The following is a 9526-nucleotide window of genomic DNA, read 5'->3' as shown; positions in this document are numbered from 1 at the left end:
GGAGGCCCAGAGAGGCCCTTGTATGAAATTGTAAAGTTGAAGCCTGGCTTGCCTTGGAGACCCCAAGATGTGGGAGATGCCAGAGCCATGGGACACGTGCCAAGGAAAGCTGCTAACAAGGAGTGGAATCAGCCCAAGAGAAAGAAGTGTGTTGCAATCAAAGATGAAAGGAGTTGGAGATTTGAAGAGCACTTGATATCAGACATGGAGATGCAGAGTTTGGAGTTTGCCCAGCTGGTTTTCAGTCTTGCTTTGGTCCAGTTATTTCCTCACTCTGCTCCCTTACCTGAGTTTTGGAATGGTAATATATATCCTGTGCCATTATATGCTGGAAGTATGTGATCTGCTTTTTATTTTGATTTTATAGTGGATAATAGTTAAGAGATGACATGAGCTTTCTGAGGCGTGGTGGTGTGTGCTGCGGAGCTCTGTGCAGCCTGCTCCCGTCCTGACTCCCCGCTGTTTGCTCCCCGCCGAGGAACAAGTCGGTCAGGAAGCCACTCAGCAGCCAGGATGCCGCTCAGCAGCCATGGCTTTCAAAGACACTGGGAAGACTCCTTTGGAACCTGAGGTAGCGATTCACCAGATCCGAATCATGCAGCGAAGGTGTGTGCCGACCTGATCAGAGGCGCCAAGGAGAAGAACCTGAAAGTGAAGGGGCCAGTGCGCATGTCTACCAAGACCCTGAGAATCACTATAAGGAAAATACCTTGTAGTGAAGGTTCCAAGACGTGGGATCGGTTCCAAATGAGAATCCACAAACGACTCATTGACTTGCACAGCCCTTCTGAGACTGTTAAAAAGATTGTTTCCATCAGTATTGAGCCTGGAGTGGAGGTTGAAGTCAATATTACAGATGCCTAAATCACCTATTTTAATAAATTGACTTAATTGGTTGTTAAGAGAGAGAGAGAGAGACAGACAGACAGACAGACAGACAGACAGACAGACAGAGATGACATGAATCTTAGAAGAGACCTACAAGGCAACTAAAAGTAAAATTGCTTATTTCTAGATTTTCACCTAATGCGTCAGTGCCTTTGCACCCAGCCAAGGGTGCCATGCACTTACTGGTGCTCTGTGTGTGCAACCTGATCTGTCTGCTAGGCTGTGTGGCAGTGTGACAACCAAATTTTCAGCCAGTCCAGACAGAACCATCAACTCATTCTTGGCGTGATTTGTATATATGTGTGTGAGTTCATGTGATATACAAGTACACTCTAGGCATTATTTGTGTGTGCGTGCACACGTGGTACGCATATGTGTATGTGTGTGTTAAGAGCCTGTGAATGTGTGTACAGAGGCCAGAGGATGGCATTGGGTAACCTGTTCTACCATAGTTTGTGTTCTTACCTGAGACCCCAGTGAACCTCTTTTCTTTGCCCACACCAGCGCTCGAGTTACAAGTGTGACCATGCCTGGCTTTTTCCCCTGTGGTTGTTGGGATCCAAACTCAGAGCCTCATGCTTGCACGAATGTTTTTACCCATTGAACCATATCCCCAGCTCAACTTCTGGGTGTTATTTGAATTAAACTTCCTGTTTGTGTTTGGTACAGGGAAACAATCCTCAGATGAACTTGCCTTCATCCAGTGGCACTCCAGATCCTGCGTGGCAGCAGGATCATCTTTGGCTAGAGGCTGGGACAGACCTCCAGAGAGAGGGTCCTCAGTTAGAAGCAGGAGGCGGATCAGTCTCAGCCATTAGGTAATAGGCCTTGGTTTGTTCAGTTTTTATGAAAGAAGCACTTGGTGCAGTGACTAGTCTACTAAGAGAATTATCAAGGGACATTGGGTACAACCTTTCCTACTTATGCCCCACCAGGTGCCCAGACTCAAGAGTGAGGAGTTTCAGGGCATGGACTGAGCGTGGTGTACATGTCGAGGTTGCCCTGGCTGGGCTCCTGTACTGCCTCAGGTCCTGCCCTCAGGAACTCTGGGGAGGGTAGCAGGGAACCCTATTGGAGCCAGGGCTTTTGGCAGCATACTTATGGCTTCCATAGTATACAACGAGAAAGGTCTGGCTTGACTCAGAGAGCAGGAGAATAACAAGAGCCCTAAATGGCTCCCACCACTCAATAGCTACCTTATCAAGGCGTAAATCCAAGAGCAGCATGGGAGACAGGTTTCCAGGCAGGATAGACGTAGGTAAGAAAACCTCCTATGGACAGAGAGGAACTTCACAGACCCAGTCATTTTGTAAGGAACACCCTGAAAACTGGCGAGCCCAGCACTCGCTTGTCTGCACCACCCAAGACCACCCATGATCCTTAGGCCCCTGAGCTCTGTTTTGAGAAGTTTTATCAAACAGCCGTCATAGTCAGGGTTCATTTAAAGTCCTAGGAAATTTTCCATATTAATAAGTCCAGGCCAAAGGAAAGACATCATCTTTATTCACAACTCAACCTCATGTGGGCCAAGAATAGATCCCACCCCTCCCCCCCGTGAGGCTTTTGGTTTTTGCAGTTTTGAAATATTGCTCAAATTAGGATCAGCTTCGCAAAAGCTCCAGTTCAAATTCCAGCAGAGAAGAGTGCTTAGTAGCCCACCCAGACCCTGCTAGCTCTGCTCAGCTTGCTGACTCTCCTTCCTATCTAAATTCTTTGTTAAGGTTCTGGAGACAAATTAAGAAGGGGCTGGGAAGCTACAGCAGGGGCATCACAATCCTGTGCATTAAATAGACTTTCTTTTCCTTTCTGAAAAATTACACAGGACAAGAGTGCTGAAAAGAACTTAGTTTGGTTGGCTTCAGCTGGGTCTTCCTTAATCTGGGCTTTACTGCAGGTTCTGAATCATATGGTTTAACTAAAAGCACGGTTTGTGGCCGGGGAGGCAATTCCCGAACATGTCCTGCAGGTGGCACCAGAACAACGCGGAAGACCTCCCTAGTTCATCCCTCTCAGCGAAGGGCGTGGAGAGGGAAGGAAGCAGGGCGGGACTAGGACGAGTGAGGCGAGCAGGGGCGGGGCCTAGACCAGGCCGTGGTGGGTGTTCACATCTTGTCTGCACTAGGCGGACTGTCAGTCCGGTCCATCTACACCCATTCAAAAACCTGGGTCCGTTGGCAAGTTTTATCTATGGAGGACGTTCGTGTGATTAGCACCCAAATCTATACATTTCCGAGAGTGGGAAAAGGCCACTATTAAGAATTTCAGGACAGCAGATATAAACTTACATGTCCCTGACGAACTGGAATGTCTGCTCACCGGCCCTCTGGCCACCTTTTCTCCAGTTTTCACCCTTTCTTTTCATTTTGTTTCCCCGTTACAAACATTTAATGTTCGGTCCCAAGCGTCCCTGTCTTTAAAGGTGACCCGACAATGGCAGACGTCGCCCCTTCAGTTTCCAAGGTTGAATCACCCGCCCCAAGGACTGCATTAACTTCTAGTTAGAACACAGCCCCTCGGTTATGATCCCTAGCGAATTAGAAAACAGAGTTGTTGGGGTGTGAACCTTGTCTCAATTTCTGCCTCTTCTGGTCCTCCTTACTAAATTTATTTCTCTCATTTTGTTTTGAGTGGCCTTCTTTATCTCTGAATTTAAGTATACTGGTTTGTTGAACTGCAAATAGACAAGTTCCATTAGGAACGATTCTTAAATTTCAAGAGTGTCCCATTACTCCATTCAGCACCGAATTAGCAAGCCATTTATCCTGTGTTCCGGAACCCTCTTCAGTAAATAGCCCACAAACACCCATCCACAGCAGAAAGGGCTCAAACTTTCCTCATGGCCATTTTTAGATGTTTCATTGCTACCCAAGCAAAGAATTTGAAGGAGTCTTGTGTTGAGAGTCCTAGTACTTGCTTTTACAGCTGGATTGTGCTAGTTAATGGTCTCTCTGGCATGCATACTTTGCCACAAATGACCTTGGGTCTCTGTCCTAACAAATCTAAGTTAGAAATTGTGGGTCTATAGTCAGGTGGTGGTGGCACACACCTTTAATCCCAGCACTCAGGAGGCAGAGGCAGGCAGATCTCTGTGAGTTCGAGGCCAGCCTGATCTACAGAGCGAGTTCCAGGACAGCTAGGGCTGTTGCACAGAGAAAACTTCCCTCAAAAAACCAGAAATTGTGGATTTATCTCAACAATATGAGTATGAGAAGCTTCAGAAATCACTGAAACCCTTCTCTAAGAAGGACCTCATTGCTAGCACATGATAAGCAAGACATTGGGCTGTAAATACATAAAATCCCAGGGAAGGCCACATTCAGAGCCAAGATTTTCCTTTCTGTTCCTTGGTGCGTGTGTTTGTTTAAGACCAGACAGTGCTAAGTAGTTCAAGAACGGACTTAATTTGTAGTCAGGCTGCCCTCAAAAGTGAAGACCCTTTCCAGGCTCCTGAGGGCTGGGGCCACAGGAATGAGCCGCTACACCTAGTCCCATGGCCTTTCCTTTTCAGTGAAATATCGCTTCTGACGTTTCAGTGTTTGTATTTCCCGAAATTCATGTTGAAACTTAATCTCTAGTGATGACATAAGGAGATGCTTACATTGGGGAGGACCTGAGAGATAATGTAGAATTAAGGTTAAGGGCCAATTCAGGTCCTTGGAGAGAGGCCAGAAAAGCCAGAAAGACTCTGGTTAGTGGTCTGATTCCTGATTGACTTGGGGTCTCCGCTCTTGAGAGAGGAATGTTAGAAACACCAGCCTTGGAGGCCATTGACAGAGCCCACCTTGTGTTTTCCTTGTAGCTCTTGAAAGGGCAGCACACTGTCGGGATCTCCTTCACATGAGACATGGTGGCAGTATCCAGACAGTGCTGAGTCCCTGCAAGGTAAAGAATACAGCCTAGGGCTACCCAGAGAACCCCAGCGCCTAAATTCTGCTCCTGGCCCTGGATGTGGAGACCTGACATTCTAAGTTACCCAAACATTGCGGACTAGTCTCTTCCTTTTAAGAGTTAATCCACCTGGCCCTGTCAATCACCTGACCAAGAGCCACCCTCTCCCCTCCCCCACAAAATAGAAAGCTGATTCACCTAAAGACATGTTAATGGCGCGCGCGCACACACGCACACACACACACACACACACACACGGTGTAACACACCCTGCAGAGCATTCATCATGCATCACTGAATTTCAAATTCTCAGAGAACCGTTTTTTTTTTTTTTTTCTTTTTTTCTATCTTTTTCCTTTGTTTACTGGCCAAAATCCTAAATCCTAAATTAGCTTTCCCCAACACTGGGCCTCTCTGAGGCTCTCCTACCCTCCTGCCATCTGACTGCTGGGCTAACACTCAGCTGCTTGCTGACCTCCATTGCTGAACCTGCTTGTTTTCTTGGGCCATAACTTAAGTAGCTCCATCCCTCCCTCATCTCTATCTCCCTCCTCTGGCAGCAGGCAGGATTTTCAACTTGCCTGTCATGGTGTTATTTTCTCAAGCTCTAATAAAAATACTCTCAAGTTTCTTCTGATTCTATTTCTAAATTCTCTTATTTAATAGGCTAAGAACCCCAAAGGGGGAACCCCGTTCTTATTAACAAAATTATCATGAGATAAACTTCAGTGACGTGGAGAGTTTGTGCAGGCCCAGAAGCTAGTCCTTTTACCTTGGATTAGCTTTAATGTCCTGGATAGCTACTCCTTGCTCACTTCTGTGTCAGAACTAACACCCTATCACTAAGAGATAAACCTTTTGTAATCTATTAATAGGTTTTTCTGAACCCCTCCCCCATAGTGAGTTTCTCTGCCAACACAGTAAGGCAGATAAAGCTGAGTTGGAAAAGTATAACAACTGGGATATTGAGCAAAGCAACTCCCAGGAGAGTTCTCCAAACCCAGAGATAAAGGCCAAAGAAGTTACACCCCCAAGCTAAAGCAGAGACATTTTATAAGTTGTAGACGAGCGACGATGTGTCCAACACAAGCCAGGTTTGTACCCAAGTATGGTCAAAAGCTGAACACTGCTTTTGATGGGGACTTGAACTATCGGCAACTTGGTGGGGAGTGGGGGAGCTGCATTAGCAGCTAAGAATGCAAAACTGGGCTTTTTAGAAACTTTCCTTTGTTTGTAGACTATCTGAGAAGGTGGGGTTTGGAGAGAGGAAGGGAAGAAGGGAGAAAAAGAGAAAGACAGACAGAGAGACAGCAACAGAGAGAGAGAGAGACAGAGACACACACACACACACACACACACACACACACACAAACACACACACACACAGAGAGAGAGAGAGAGAGAGAGAGAGAGAGAGAGAGAGAGAGAGAGAGAGAGAGAGAGAGAAATGGGGCTTTCCGGACCGTGCAGGGGGGAGAGCTGGAGGTTCCAACTGAACGTCTATAAACATTAACTTCCACAACCCAGAAGCTAAGCCTGTCATATAAGACCAGCAGGCCAGATCCCCCTCATCTTGCTGGAACCACCTCTCTGAAGTGCCCACCAATGCATTTGAAACTTGCCTTGATTCCTGACTTTCTCTGTTCTTCTATATGAAACTGCTGCCACAAGGGAACACAGAAGCTGGGATGACTTTGTTACATGGTCACTCAATTTTAGCTCTGGAATAAACTGTCTCTTATTCCCTTGAGACGAGAGCTGTATTCTTTGCACCACCAAGCCAAAGACCCAAACTATCCTATCTCTGACCAGCTCCCTCTTACCAGCCTCTGTGATTCTTCCTTGTGTGGTTGCTGGGAATTTAAGAAACTCCTCTTCACTGTGACATCAGCCTAGGGATGCCTGTCATCTGGGTAAGATGTTAGATATTTACTTCTTATTGTGTGTGTGTAGACATACATGTGCATGTATGCATGTATATGTGGGGGGGGGGCTGTAAAGATCAGAGGCTAGCTGGTAGGAGTCAGTTCTTTCCTACCATGTGGGTCCGAGGAATCAAGCTCAAGCCCTCAGACTTGGCAGCAAGTGTCCCTACCTGCCAAGGCATCTCACTGGTCAGAGACTCACACCAGAAATGGAAATAAAAATAGCGAAAGCTTGCTCAGCACTTGTTATGGTTCCTGGTGTTTTTACACACAAACTTGTTATCTAACCTTATCAACAGCTCTAGGAACTGGATAATATTATCAGTTATCAGATGGGGAAATCGAGGCACAGAGAGGGTAACTTGCCCACGGTAGTGAAGCTGAGATCTGAACTCACTATAATCTGGCTTCAGAGCCCATGTCGTTCACTGCCATACTGCACTGGAATGCGGAATATTTTGAGTATTTTCTATTAGCCTGGGAGCATTTTGTGCATAATTCAGATCTTATAAATTTGCTTCAAAGAAGGCAGCTAAATCAGAATGGAAGATCTAATGTGTGGCATTCATGAATAAATTATAGGGCTCTCTGGTTTTAAATAAAAATGATTTGCTTATCCTGTGACTGCAATCAGACAGGACTGTGATATGCCAAGCTTAATTTTCTCTCTCCTTAATATGAGGAGCTGGTCTCAGCATGGGAATAACTCACAGACTCTGCCTGGCCCTTTATGGAACAATGTGGGGTGGGAGGGGCGTCGTGAAATCCTCGTTTGTTGAGAAAGAGAGAATGCTACTTAAGTACTTAAGAAAGATGTTTTTCAAGTGGGGTCATTTGAGCTTTGGCCATTAACATATGATCAGTGAGTTCCTGGTGCTGGTATATGGCCTGGGGAGGAAATGAGCCTTTATTGCATTCTTTTTTGATTTGTGTGTGCATGTGTGTGTGCTCAGGCACATGTGCACACATATGTGGGAGCACACCAATTCTCTCCTAGGGCTTGAACTCAGGTCATCAGACTTAGCAGCAAGCATTTTTACCTGCTGAGGTTGCTCAGCAGCCCCAGGAAGTGAATTTTTCAACTGAACTTTATCTAAGATCCAGCAACCTTAGAAGACCAGACTAGGCTCCTGAAGTTCTGTCTTGCTTCCCATCTTTACCAACAGTTTATTTAGGGAGGGGAAACAAAGGTAGTCTGTCAATCCACAGCTTGGTCCCTCCTCTCTGACCACGAGGTTGGCTAAGTGGCTGTCAATTCACAGCTTAGTCTCGTCTCTCTGACCACAAGGTTGGCTTTATGGTTGTCAATCCGCAGCTTAGTCCTGCCTCTCTGGTCATGAGGTTGACATTGTGACTGTCAATCCATAGCTTAGTCCCACCTCTCTGGCCATGAGGTTGGCTTTGTGGTTGAGATTCTGCTTTTCCTTCATTCTCATCTCTCTGTAGAAGGGGAGCAAGGTGGTGCTTACACCAAGGCTACCAAGTCTCACATGGCCCCTGAGTGGCCATCTGGGCAACACCTAGACTTAGGCTAGCTCAGAACAAACAAAACAGTGTGTGTAGAGAGTCTTTTCTACAGAATAAAATATGAATGTGCTCTTTAAAAAAGTTTAAAGTTTATGTCTATGATCATCTGAATGTGCAGAGGCCCGTGCTCTTTTAAAATAAATTAAATGTTTATTCTATGTTCATCTGTGCGTATACCATGTATGTGCAGAAGCCTGTGGAGGCCAAAAGATAACACTGAATCCCTTGAAGAGGTTGTGAGCCATCTGCCATGGGTGCTGGGAACCGACTCAAGTCCTCTGGAAGAGTAGCAAGTACCCTTAACAATCAAGCCGTCTCTCCAGGTCCTGAGAGGTACTCTTACAGACGCTGAAGAATGTCTATCAATGTGACCAGTTCCAGATGAAATTCTCTTCAAGTTTCTTTCTGCCGCCTAACTTTTAGATAGACTTTTTTTTTTTTTTAACAGGATTCCTCTACAGAGCCTGGAATGGCTTTCAGCTTACTGTCCTTCTTCCTTGACTTCCAAGAACCACAGTCACAGGCGTGTGCCACCACACTTGGATCTGTATTTATTTTATAAACAAACTCACTTATTTTCACCTTTGATTTCTTGATAAATGGTATGTATATTAGTGCATGTACGTGTGTGTGTGTGTGTGTGTGTGTGTGCATATGCTTGTGTTCATGTGCACTGTGTACAACAGTGTGCATGTGGAAGTCAGAGGACAATTTTGTGGAGTCTGCTCTCCCCTTTTACCTTTATGGGGGTGCCAAGGATAAAACTCAGGCCATTGACAGACAGTGGTGGAGCACACTTTAATCCCAGCATTCAGGAGGCAGAGGCAGGAGAATTTCTGAGTTCAAGGCCAGCCTGGTCTACAGAGTGAGTTCCAGGACAGCCAGGATTACACAGAGAAATCCTGTCTTAAAAAACTAAAAACTAAACAAGAACAATAGCAAAAGCCAAAGTCAGGTCATTGTGAGGCTTGTGTGGTAAGCACTGTATTCACTGAGCCGGCTTCAGGGCCCTGCTTCCTCGGGTTTAATTAGACACATCTCTGCCTCAGTGTGCTGTGCTCTGTGTGATTTCCACTCAGCCTCAGGAGTGTTTTCTTCCATATGCAACATGGATCACTGAGAGTTTGTCTTTCTTTAGCAGTGTTGCTGAGATATAAACATACACACCAACAAGACTCAGACAACACTCTGTGACACACACATTGGCACCCAAAACAGACACCCATATTCTTAGGACTCAGGGAATGGAAACGTGTGTGTGTGTGTGTGTGTGTGTGTGTGTGTGTGTGTGTGAGAAA

General features: G+C 45.9%; 1 pseudogene; it reads left to right on the top strand.

Annotated features, from left to right (window-relative positions):
- The first annotated feature begins 529 nt into the window (after positions 1-529).
- Positions 530-864, top strand: LOC125389099 (small ribosomal subunit protein uS10 pseudogene; annotated as a pseudogene).
- The last annotated feature ends 8662 nt before the right edge of the window (positions 865-9526 follow it).

The sequence above is a fragment of the Myodes glareolus genome, chromosome 4 (assembly GCF_982192425.1).
Source record: "Myodes glareolus chromosome 4, mMyoGla1.1, whole genome shotgun sequence".
In the NCBI taxonomy this organism is placed as follows: domain Eukaryota; kingdom Metazoa; phylum Chordata; class Mammalia; order Rodentia; family Cricetidae; genus Myodes; species Myodes glareolus.
Note: the sequence above shows the minus strand (reverse complement) of the source record. Positions and strands in the feature narration are given on the sequence as shown.